Consider the following 11,467-nt stretch of genomic DNA (forward strand, 5'->3'; position numbering starts at 1 on the left):
ACAGCAGGGAGGAAGCTGAGCACTTGAGCGAGTTTTAGACCAGTGTGTTGAAGTATACAGAATGGAAAAAATGTGGGTTTGATGGCCATGGCTATAAGGGTACAACCAGCAACATAAAAAGAAAAAAAATGAAAAAGTGAACGGTATGAGAGAACACCTGCTGAGGCTGTAAAGAAAACAAGACCAACACAGTTAGATAGGTTAAAATGTTTGTTTGATGGCTCTCTGGGGTGAGAGAGAGCCACGTGGACTCCACAAACTCAATTTGTTAGGATGATCTGCATCATCGTCGCTATGACTTTTTTATTGTTGTTGCCTTCAACTCAATTCCTTTCCTATGTAAGCCTGGAGTAAGGCTACACTATAACTTATTTTTATGGCGCTTACATGCCTTTAGACTGTGCCTCCATGTGTCATAATTCACATAAACGAATTCAAAACTCATCTGAATTGATGTAGAATAAATCAATATGATGTACAACCCACAGTTGATGTTAACTGGTGTAAAAAATAAATATGTTAGTGTTGCAATAAATACTGGATTTAGTAGTATGTGTTGGTGTTGATATGTCTTGATGTTATTTCCTTAATTAAGACTGAAATTCTGATTATGTTGTATTCATTTTAATGGGGGAATAATTCTGAATTATAAATTGTTCAATAGGCCTTTCTTATAAATCAGATTTTAAATGTTTATAAAGCTTGAGGTGTTTGATAAAGGATTTCTACCGATCCATTCTAGTCCACTAAAATGTAATGAGTTTGTTTTGCAAGTAAGTGAATAAAAATGGAATTGTGTTTTTCTTTCTTTATTTGTTTTTGTCAGATCATTAAAAGCAGTAATACATATTTTCTCAGTGTATTATCTGTGATGAATTTCTGTGTAAATAGTATTCCATTAAAAATTTATTACATAGGCATTATAGATATGCAAATTATGAGACATTCTAAGATTTTGCCATTCACTTGACTCTAATCACACACAAATGCAAACAAATGGCTGAGCTGGCTGACCTTATCAGACTTTCCTCAGGTTGTCTGAGGTCTGTGATGGATGTGATTGTTGTGGCGATTGGATCCCAAAGGCAGGAGCACCTCTAAGAAGTAGTCAAACATAATTGGCTTTTCAATCACTCCTGAGATCGGACCCTGAAGCTGAGGCCATCCTGATAATAACCATGATAAAAACAAATCTTTGCATTTTTAAACTGTTTGACGTTCACAATCAAGAGAATTCAAGGATTCTCTAAGACCAGTTTGTTAGTTTTTATCCTATTTTCCACATGTGGAGGATCCTTCAAGCTGGGGTAAAAAAACAACTTTAGAAAAAGGTTCAATTTTTTAACTGTCATTATGATTTTTAATTAAAAATGAACAATATACTTTCACAGCATTTGATCATCTTTTATCTTGATGTTTGAGACAAGCACATTTTAAAATGACTTAAAATTGTTTTAGTTTTAATTTGATGTAAAAAATTTAAAATAATGTGAGCAAAAAGGAAAACAGTTTCTCATATTCAAAGACTCATCAAACTCTTCTCTGTCAGTGTTTTTCAAATTACACCCCCCTTAAATCTCTGTCTTTGCATACCGTGAAACATTATTATCATTTATATTGGCCCATTTACAGACCATTTCAATAATTTCATTATACTCCATGCAACTACATAATTAGTAAAAACAAGGAATTGCTAAAACACATTTTTTGAAACCATCACTAATTTTCTCAAAACCTTAAACACAAATCACAAGTACTCAAACTAAATTCACGAAACCTCGGACTCTTTCATGTAAATCGTACTCGGTTACTAACGTAACCTCGGTTCCCTGAAATACGGGAACGAGTACTGCGTCGAAGACGCTTATGGGAAAAACTCCTTTTTTCTCCTAAACTGAAGCCTTATTCAATCACGCAGTGAAACTGCACGGCCATTGATTCGTGCAGTGTTATTAAAACAAACCAATGGCTCGGCAGTGGTGCTGCACGAACCTATGGCAGCGAAGCCCGCCAAAATGGGCGGAGAATCTGGCTATATATTGCCCGCTTCGCCACAGGAATTCAGGTTACTTCGACTGAAGCGACAACTGAGTCGTTTAGCCTTTTAGCATGGCAAGGAACGCAGTACTCGTTCCCGTATTTCAGGGAACCGAGGTTACGTTAGTAACCGAGTACGTTCCCTTTCAATACTTCACTCGTACTGCGTCGAGTTTTACGGGAACCCAGTTCAATCACGCCATGCTAAAAAGGGGGGACAACCAATGCAATCATACTTGATCTGTGATACCAAGATATGACAATAGCAACTAGGAGCAGAATAAGCTCAACAAGGTTATGTCCGGCCTAGCCTGATCATCCCGTGTTCTTATCGCCTCAGTACCAAAGGGACCGAGTGCATACGAGCAGAGTTTGAGTCTTGGGCAAAGAATGGCCTTGAGCATGCAAACGAGGAACAAAAACGTGACCTTTACACAGAAAGTACCCTAGCATGAAGTGCCGGGACGTCTAGATTATAAAATCTAGCAAATGTGGACGGCGAGTTCCAACCAGCCGCCGCACAAATTTCTGTGATAGTCACACCACTAGACCATGCCCAGGACGAAGACACTGCTCCCGTCGAATGGGCTCTTACTCCAATTGGGCTTTGCAGGCCCAAAGAAGAGTAGGCTAGCTGGATTGCATCCACAATCCACTTTGAAAGCCTTTGCTTTGAGACCGGTAACCCTCTGGCGCAGTTCCAAAGCATACGAAGAGCTGCTCTTATCGCCTTATCGGCGCAGAATGCTCTATGTACACTTTTAGAGCCCTCACTGGGCAAAGCAGATTCAGCTCTCGGTCATCCTCTGAGAACACTTTCCTTCTGCAAACCATACCAAGCGGGGCACCCCGTTCCATCCATTGCATGTTCCTCCAAGGGGTCAGGGCCGAAATGCAGTCCTGACTCACCTTGATATTCAGGCGTCCGTGACACCATGCATGAGGTGAAACACGTGGTTTCAGCCAATATTGGAGGGGGCGCATATGTAGCAGCCCGAGCTCCAACACCGGCGATGCTGCTGCCATAAGGCCCAGCAACTTCTGGAATGTTTTTAGGGGGCAAGAAGCACCTATTTTGAAAGAGGCCGCGAGTCGCTGTAGAGCCGCGGCGCGCTCCTTCACCATTGTTGCCCTCATCATAACTGAGTCTAACACTGTTCCCAGAAACAATATCCGTTGGCTGGGGGACAGCGAACTCTTGGCAAAATTCACCCTGAGCCCCAGGCATTCCAGATGGCTGAGAAGCAAAGTTCTGTAACCCAATGCCTCCCCCTCTGACTGAGCTAGAACTACCCAGTCATCGAGGTAATTGAGAATGCAGATTCCCTTCTGCCTGGGAGGGGAGAGCCACATCCATGCACTTTGTAAACATGCGAAAGCGTGGTGGTCGTCATGCAAACTGAAGGGAATAGCCGTGTTTTATTATTCCCATGACCCAATCTAATACCCCGGGAATGGCTTGCCATTGTGAGGCCCGGATGGACAGAGGTTGGATTAACTTGAGTGTTTGTCTGCCGCAGGGGGACATAGCACGTGTGAGAAAAACTGCTCTTTTTGTGAAAGAGTGTGTTTTTTATTTTGTGCGCTAAAACAGCACTTTGCTGTCTGGGCGCTAGAAAGGACCCATTGTTTGCAGCAAAAACAACTACGTCGACACCTGGAGATGGACGGCAAAACACACAGGGCAGTTTGGGGGGTGGTCCAGCCGCAGCGAGACTTAGCCCCCTCCTCTTTCTTTGATGTAGATCAGGATGACGGCAGCGGCGCAGGGTCCAGCACTACCTTGGAAAGGGGTCCCATGCGTTTAGGGAACTGAAACCGTCTGGTGGCCGAGCGAGAACTGTGTCGAGGCTCGGATTTCACAGGCTGGGCAGCGGCGGTAGCAGCGGGCGCTTGCTTGGGAGGCTGACGAGTCAGCACTTGTCTGGGGCGACTGGCAGCGGCAGATGAAGCGCGTTTTGGCAGGAAGTGTCGCATTGCCTGGGACGACTTCTGTGCCTCTGTGAAGCGTTCAGCGAACCCTTCAATCGCTGGACCGAAGAGGCTGCTGGGGGAGATTGGCACATCCAGGAACTGGGCTCTGTCAGCATCCTTGATCTCCGTGAGGTTAAGCCACAAGTGGCGCTCCAGGACGACCAGGTTAGCCATTGAGCGCCCTATGGCCTGGGCAGTGCTCTTGGTAGCACACAGTGCCAAGTCTGTTGCACTTCTCAGCTCCCTGAGCGTGGTGACATCCGGGCCAGACTCATCAGTGGTGGCGAGAAGTTTGGCCTGGAAGACTTGTAGCACTGCCATGCAGTGGCGGTGCCAGGGGGGAGCTAGGTGGTGCTGCAGCTCCCCCTATTATAGTCATAGCACCTGCCCAGCACCCCCAAGAAATGTCTGTAATTTTTTATATTTATATTTTAATGTCATGTTTGAATATTCTTTTTCATGTTTTTAAAATAGGAATCAAATAATACTTTAATATATATATTTTTTAGTCTTTAATAACATGAGGCCGAAACAGGTGATCTTCTTTGTCCAATGGGTGCAGCCCCCCGTGAACCTTTGACCTTAACACATTTCAGCTTGTTTTTGATAGCGAGTTTTAGCAAAGTAAAATACACCATGGATCGTTTTTTGCTCCCTAAACGTCCACGTTCTGAGTCACACCCTGAAACGAGAAATGAGAAACGAGATTGTGAAGGTGCAGACACACCACTCGTCGTCACAGAGCCCCAGGAACAAGAAAATCTTGGGGATGAACTTGAAGACGGAGGAGAATCGCCGGCGGCGGTTTCCATTGAGGATGCTAACGTTACGGTTTGGGCTGCAGCTGATATTAGCAACCATCCTCAAGAGGGCCCAAGAAGGCCAGTCCTTCAAAAATACCCCACACGGCAATTTGGGAATCAGCAGAGAAGTTTTAATAAAAGTTGGATGGATCAGTATTCATGGCTAGAATACAGCGTGATCAAGGATGCCGCATTTATTAATGCAATAAAGATGCATTTATGGACCTGTACACGTTAATATGCATAGCCCTGACACTTCCTGTCACATCAGTGAGCTGTGAACGCAGTTTTTCTTGCTTGGGCCGTGTAAAAAACTACCTGAGGAACAGCAGTGGAGACGCTAGGACCAGTAATCTGGCACTTTTGGCTATAAACGCAGAGAGAACGAGGACCCTTGACTGCGATAACATCATTGATGCCTTCGGACTCAATCACAGCAACAGACGTATTGTTTTGTTGTGAAGACATCTATGGTAAGTGCTTGATTTCCCCCTCTGTTGGCTGTTACAAATTTAATTAATTTGGTGGTTGAAGCACAAATCTTGGCTCTTCATAGTTGCATAATGCTCCAACAATAGGAACACTGCTGATTCATCATTAGACTAGTGTTGGTAAGTTACTGGCTGTGTGATTTCGTGATCTGAGCATTTTAGGCCGAAGCGTGTGTCTGTTGCCTTCTGTTGTTGCTGTTTGCTGCTCCGTTGTATTCAGGGCTCAAGTGTGACATAATTGTGTGAAATAATATTTTCAGAGGTTTACATTGAAAGGCTTATGTATGTTGTATCTATAGCCCTTGCGTTGAATATATATATATATATATATATATATATATATATATATATATATATATATAGTCGCAGAATGAATATAGTTAATGCGGGCGTGTACGCATACCAAAGGGGGTCCAATGCGACCTCTGTAATGAGACGCCGCAAAATTTAAAGCACCTTCTTTTAAGTGTTGAGCACCCCCATAGCACCTGCAACAGAAAATCTCTGGAGCCGCCACTGCTGCCATGGAGTGGAGCGCCGCGGCTGCTTGCCCTGCAGATGAGTAAGCACGCCCGGCGAGTGCCGACGTCTTACGGTAGGGTTTGGAAGGATGATTGGCCTTGGCTTTCCATCCAATGGCCGTGGGCGGGCAGAGATGCGCATCCTCTCTTCAGTGCCATCAATCGAGGTGAGGGCAGATGAAGATGAAGTAGGGGGCGCGCCACGATTTTGTAAGCTCGTCGTGGACCTCCAGGAAGAACGGGGCGGTTCGCTGACGAGGGGCTTGCTGACACCCCGGCAGAAACCATTCATCCAGACGGCTACGGGATGGTTCCTCTGGAGGAGACCATTCCAGACCCAGCTCATCCAATGCCCTGGAGAGAACGCAGATAAGTTTGGCGTCCATCCCGAGTTTCGTACGGCTGGGCTCAGATAACATTGAGGGGGCGGGGTCCGGCGAGCCCGACAGCTCCTCAGCATCTGAAGCAGCTAGAGACATGCTGTCCTCTAGCAGTTCTTCCTCAGTCCCTCCAAACAAGACCAGATCACTCACGGCAGCAGAGGGACATTGGTCTGGCTGAATAAAGAGGACTGGGGAATCCCCTCTGGGCGGAGAAAACGAGGCACGCAGGGGCTGAGTCGACGTGAGCTTGCTTTCATCCTGTTGCTTTAATCCTCTGCCCCGCCTTTTCTTCCTTGCCGGCTCGCGGGAGGAAGAAAACGGGAGGGCGCGAGTTGCGAAATCGCTCTCTGAAAAGAAAGCGATTCGCGAGCGCAGAGAGGCCATATTCATGTTCTCGCAATGAGAACAGGAATTCCCCGCGAGTGCTGCGTCAGCGTGGGGTTTCCCCAAGCACGCGACACACTCGCTGTGCCCGTCATCAGCGTGCAGAGGGGCTCTGCACGAGCTGCAATGATGAGACGGCATTTGAAACAACGCCGTAGAAAAGGCTCTTTTAGAGAAATTTGCTTTTTCAATCTCTCTCTCGCCGGATGGCCGCAGGGAAGCGATGTATCTGCAGCGGGGACCGGTAGTCGCGTTCCAGTGCGAGGCGTGTCAACGGCGAGCAGTTCAGCGGAGATCAGCGAAACGATGTGACGTCGTGGCTGAAGAAGAAGAAATCTGAATTCCTGTGGCGAAGCTGCCAATTTGGGGAAGTCGTGGCCTAATGGTTAGAGAGTCGGACTCCCAATCGAAAGGTTGTGAGTTCGAGTCCCGGGCCGGCAGGAATTCTGGGTGGGGGGAGTGCATGTACAGTTCTCTCTCCACCTTCAATACCACGACTTAGGTGCCCTTGAGCAAGGCATCGAACCCCCAACTGCTCCCCGGGCGCCGCAGCATAAATGGCTGCCCACTGCTCTGGGTGTGTGCTCACAGTGTGTGTGTGTGTGTTCACTGCTCTGTGTGTGTGCATTTCGGATGGGTTAAATGCAGAGCACAAATTCTGAGTATGGGTCACCATACTTGGCTGAATGTCACTTCACTTTTGAATATATAGCCATTTTGTATACCCATTTTGGCGGGCTTTGGCGGGCTTCGCTGCCATAGGTTCGTGCAGCACCGCTGCCGAGCCATTGGTTTTTTTAATAACACTGCACGAACCAATGGCCATGCAGTTTCACTGCGTGATTGAATAAGGCTTCAGTTCAGAAGAAAAAAATAGTTTTTCCCATAAGTGTCTTCGACGCAGTACGAGTGAAGTATTAAAAGGGAACAAACAATCACTGCAAAACCATTTCACTGGCACTCAAAATCAAACGGTGCTCTCAGATCACACACACACGAGTCAATAAAATAAACACTACAGAGCATTCATTAGACACTACAGAGAAAATCGGAGAACACAGCAATCAAGAACATTACATAAAAAAGTATATTGAATTAAACAATTTTGCAATTCTGTACAAAAATTATAGTAGGCTACAGTAATTGCAACTGAGTAAGGGGAACTAGGCCTACTGTATGTACTGCAAGAATAGAATTGTGCCGAATATTGAATAGTACTGATTGTTTATATTTATTCAGCACTTGAATACTGCAAAAATACTGCAGTCCCACTGCAAAGGCCAAAAAATTCAAATAAAACTCTAAATGAATAGCATGTTACAGTACACTCAAATACTGTAAGTTGTGAAATTGTAAAATAAGGGTCAATGAGAGTTTCATTCAGTCTCAGCATCATGTCTTTGTGCTTGAGTCCGGCCTGAGGACTTTGTGTGAGTGCAAAAAAGTGCAAAACTCTCTGATGTGACAGATCCAGCCATGACACAGTTTTTTTTACTTACACACTTACACACTAAAATTAAAAGTAATACACAGTTAGTGAAACTTTACACTCAAAGAGCAAAACATCAGCCCAAAACTGTTTTGCAACATTGTTTTGCAAGCTACTAAATACACTTCTCTACATTTTTATCAATATGTCACATGTCCAACTAGAAAAAATAAGACTTTGGACAATTGCTATGGTTCAATTAAGGAGGCTTATAAGGCCTCTCCTCTGGCTCCCATAGGATCTTCAGATCACTGTACTATTAATCTCATCCCGGTGTACAGACCTATACTCAAAAGGGGGGAAGTTAAAACTAGACAGATTGAGATCTGGGACGAAGAGTCTGTTCTGAAATTACAAGGTTGTTTTGACTGCACTGATTGGTCTGTTTTCATTGACCCTGCTTCGGATATCGATGAGCTTGTTGATACTGTATGTTGCTATATTTCTTTTTGTGTGGATTCTATTATTCCAAAAAAACATGTCAAAGTGTATGCAAATAATAAGCCATGGGTCACTAGCTCATTGAAACAAGTATTAATGAAAAAGCATAGTGCTTTTCATAACGGGGATGAGCATGAAATAAGGGAGGCAACGAAGGAGGTCCGAGCAGAAATCAAGAAGGCTAAATTGCAATATAAAAATAAGATAGAGGAAAGACTGGGCAGTAACAACCTGAAGGTAGCATGGGATGGGGTGAAAAGAATGATAGGGTTGCAAAAAACACAAAAAAAATCAGTCCAATTGCCAATGTATACAAATGATAGTGAGTTATCTGAAGCATTGATCACCTTTTTTTCACGTTTTGATATTCATGACTTTTCAGACAAACTAAAGAAATTAACCGAGGAACAGGCTCAGGTAAAATCTATTCCTTTCTCAATTACAAAAGAGGAGGTTAGGTCTGTATTTAAGAGAATTAAAATAAATAAGAGTCCAGGACCGGATGGAATTACTGGGAGATTGTTGAAGTGCTGTTCAGAGCAGCTCTGTGGGGTGTTTGCCGACATCTTTGAGATCTCCTGGGAACAGGGAAGGGTCCCAATGGCTTGGAAGGAGTCTATCATAGTTCCAGTGGCAAAGGGCAACTCTGTGAGCACACTAAATGACTTCAGACCAGTGGCATTGACCTCACTGGTCATGAAGTCATTTGAAAGGATTGTAAAGCGGCTTCTGCTGTTCAGGGTGGGTGGGGCCCTGGACCCCATGTAATTTGCATATAGGGCTAGCAGAGGGGTAGAGGATGCCCAGATTACACTTTTAGATCTCCTGTATAGACATTTAGAGGGTCCTGGTACACATGCCAGGCTCTTGTTTTTGGATTTTTCTTCTGCTTTTAATACTATCCAGCCACATGTTTTAGCTGGATTATGGACTTTTTAACTAACAGAACACAGCGTGTTCAGGTGAATGGTCGTCTCTCTGGAAGGCGTGTCTCTTCCACTGGCTCCCCGCAGGGTTGTGTACTTTCACCTTTACTATACATCCTCTACACTAACGATTGTAGGAGTCAGTATAGAAATATCATCCTGAAATATGCGGATGATACAGTTATTGTCAGTTTACTGCAGAAACATGAATCTCAGCATGGGCCAGTGGTCGATGAGTTTGTAAATTGGTGTGACAGGTCTTTTCTCCATCTTAACACCTCTAAAACCAAGGATATGCTCATAGATTTTAGGAGAAAACAATCTGGTTCTCCTCCACCCACCTATATAAAAGGAATCAGCATAGAGGTGGTAGAGCAGTACAAATATCTGGGCACTGTGATAGACAATAAACTTAAATTTAACATAAATGCAGAGATGATCTGTAAAAAGGGACAACAACGATTGTACTTCCTAAGGAAGCTTAACTCTTTTAATGTTGATAAGGTTATCCTGTCTTTATTTTATAAATCTTTTATTGAATCTGTCCTTACTTTTGCTTTTATTGCCTGGTATGGGGGCATCAGCCTGAGGGAAAAAAATAAGTCAATAGGCTGCCCACAGGTTTCCTTGACAAATATTTATGAGAGGCAGGTTATGAGGAAAGCAGATGCCATATTGCATTGTGTAAATCACCCCCTTCATTGTTCTTTTGAGGTCCTCCCCTTAGGCCGGAGATTCAGAGTCCCTCGTTTTAAATCAAATAGGACAAAGAACTCTTTTATACCAAGTGCAATTCTGTTGCTAAACTTGCATAATTCTTGATCTAGATGAGTAGTAGTGTAACAGTGTTTTTAATTAGTAGTTGTATTGTTATTTGTATGTGTATGTGGTGTTTACCTGTTGTGCTACCTGTGTGTTTACCTGGCTGTAAGACAAGTTTCCCTTAGGGGACAATAAACTGAAACTGAACTGATTAGACACAGAAATCTAACATGATGTCAGGGCTTTGGCATTTTAAGGCACTGTTTTCCAAAATACTACACATATGAACCAACTGATCAAACACAGCCGTCAGGTGTGCAGACACTTATGTTCTTAACTGTTAACAGTCTTAAAAAGTGTTTAAGATTGTGCACAGCAATGTCTAAGTGGTTCAAACAGAATCCAACTATGAACCATGTGTGTGCCATATGGTACCAAAATTGGGTTTTGCTAAATTATTGTAAAGTTTTGAATTAATGCTTCATTTTGCAAAAGATCTGAGATATTCTGATACCTGTGTGTGTTGATGTGTGTAGTGTTTTTTCAAACTGAACCTTGTTTTTAAAACTGTACCTAAGCAATTGTAAAAAACGCTTCAGGTTAGGATAGATTTTTTTTTTTTTTTTTAGATATTGTTGAAGTAGATGAATATATATTGACTAAACACAACACATGAGGCAAGTACTGCACATTCATGAAAAAAAAAAATATATATATATATATATATATATATATAAATTTCTCGCCATTTTGTAAAATCCTTCAGTACATAATTAAAAAAAAAATCTGAATGTATTCCAAATACAATATACAGTAGTACAGTACATAAACTTTTGTGGAGATGAGTAAAAAACACCTTAGCGTCATCTCTTCGTATAGTTAGATATGGCCACTTCATCCATATCACAGTCAACAGTGAGAGAAAAATCTTCTCGAATGGCAAATCCATCCATGCACAGACTCTGCCTATGTTAGGTCACATGCCTCCTCCAAAGCTTGAACAAGGGGTGTAACATTGGGTCTGCCATGCAGAAGGGAAAAAGGAAAGGAAGGGGTAGTGTTGATTTCTGTTTCTAATGTAGAGAAGTCAACAATCAATCAATCCACATTTATTTGTATAGCGCTTTACAACAACCGTCAGGTATCCAAAGTGCTTCACATCATAGAATACAATAAACATCATATCATACAATAAATACATATAACAAAAAAGAAAACAGCAAGAGGGAAATTGTGTCACCACTACTATGTATTAA

Source organism: Carassius carassius, chromosome 37, assembly GCF_963082965.1.
Source record: "Carassius carassius chromosome 37, fCarCar2.1, whole genome shotgun sequence".
NCBI classification, from domain to species: Eukaryota; Metazoa; Chordata; class Actinopteri; order Cypriniformes; family Cyprinidae; genus Carassius; species Carassius carassius.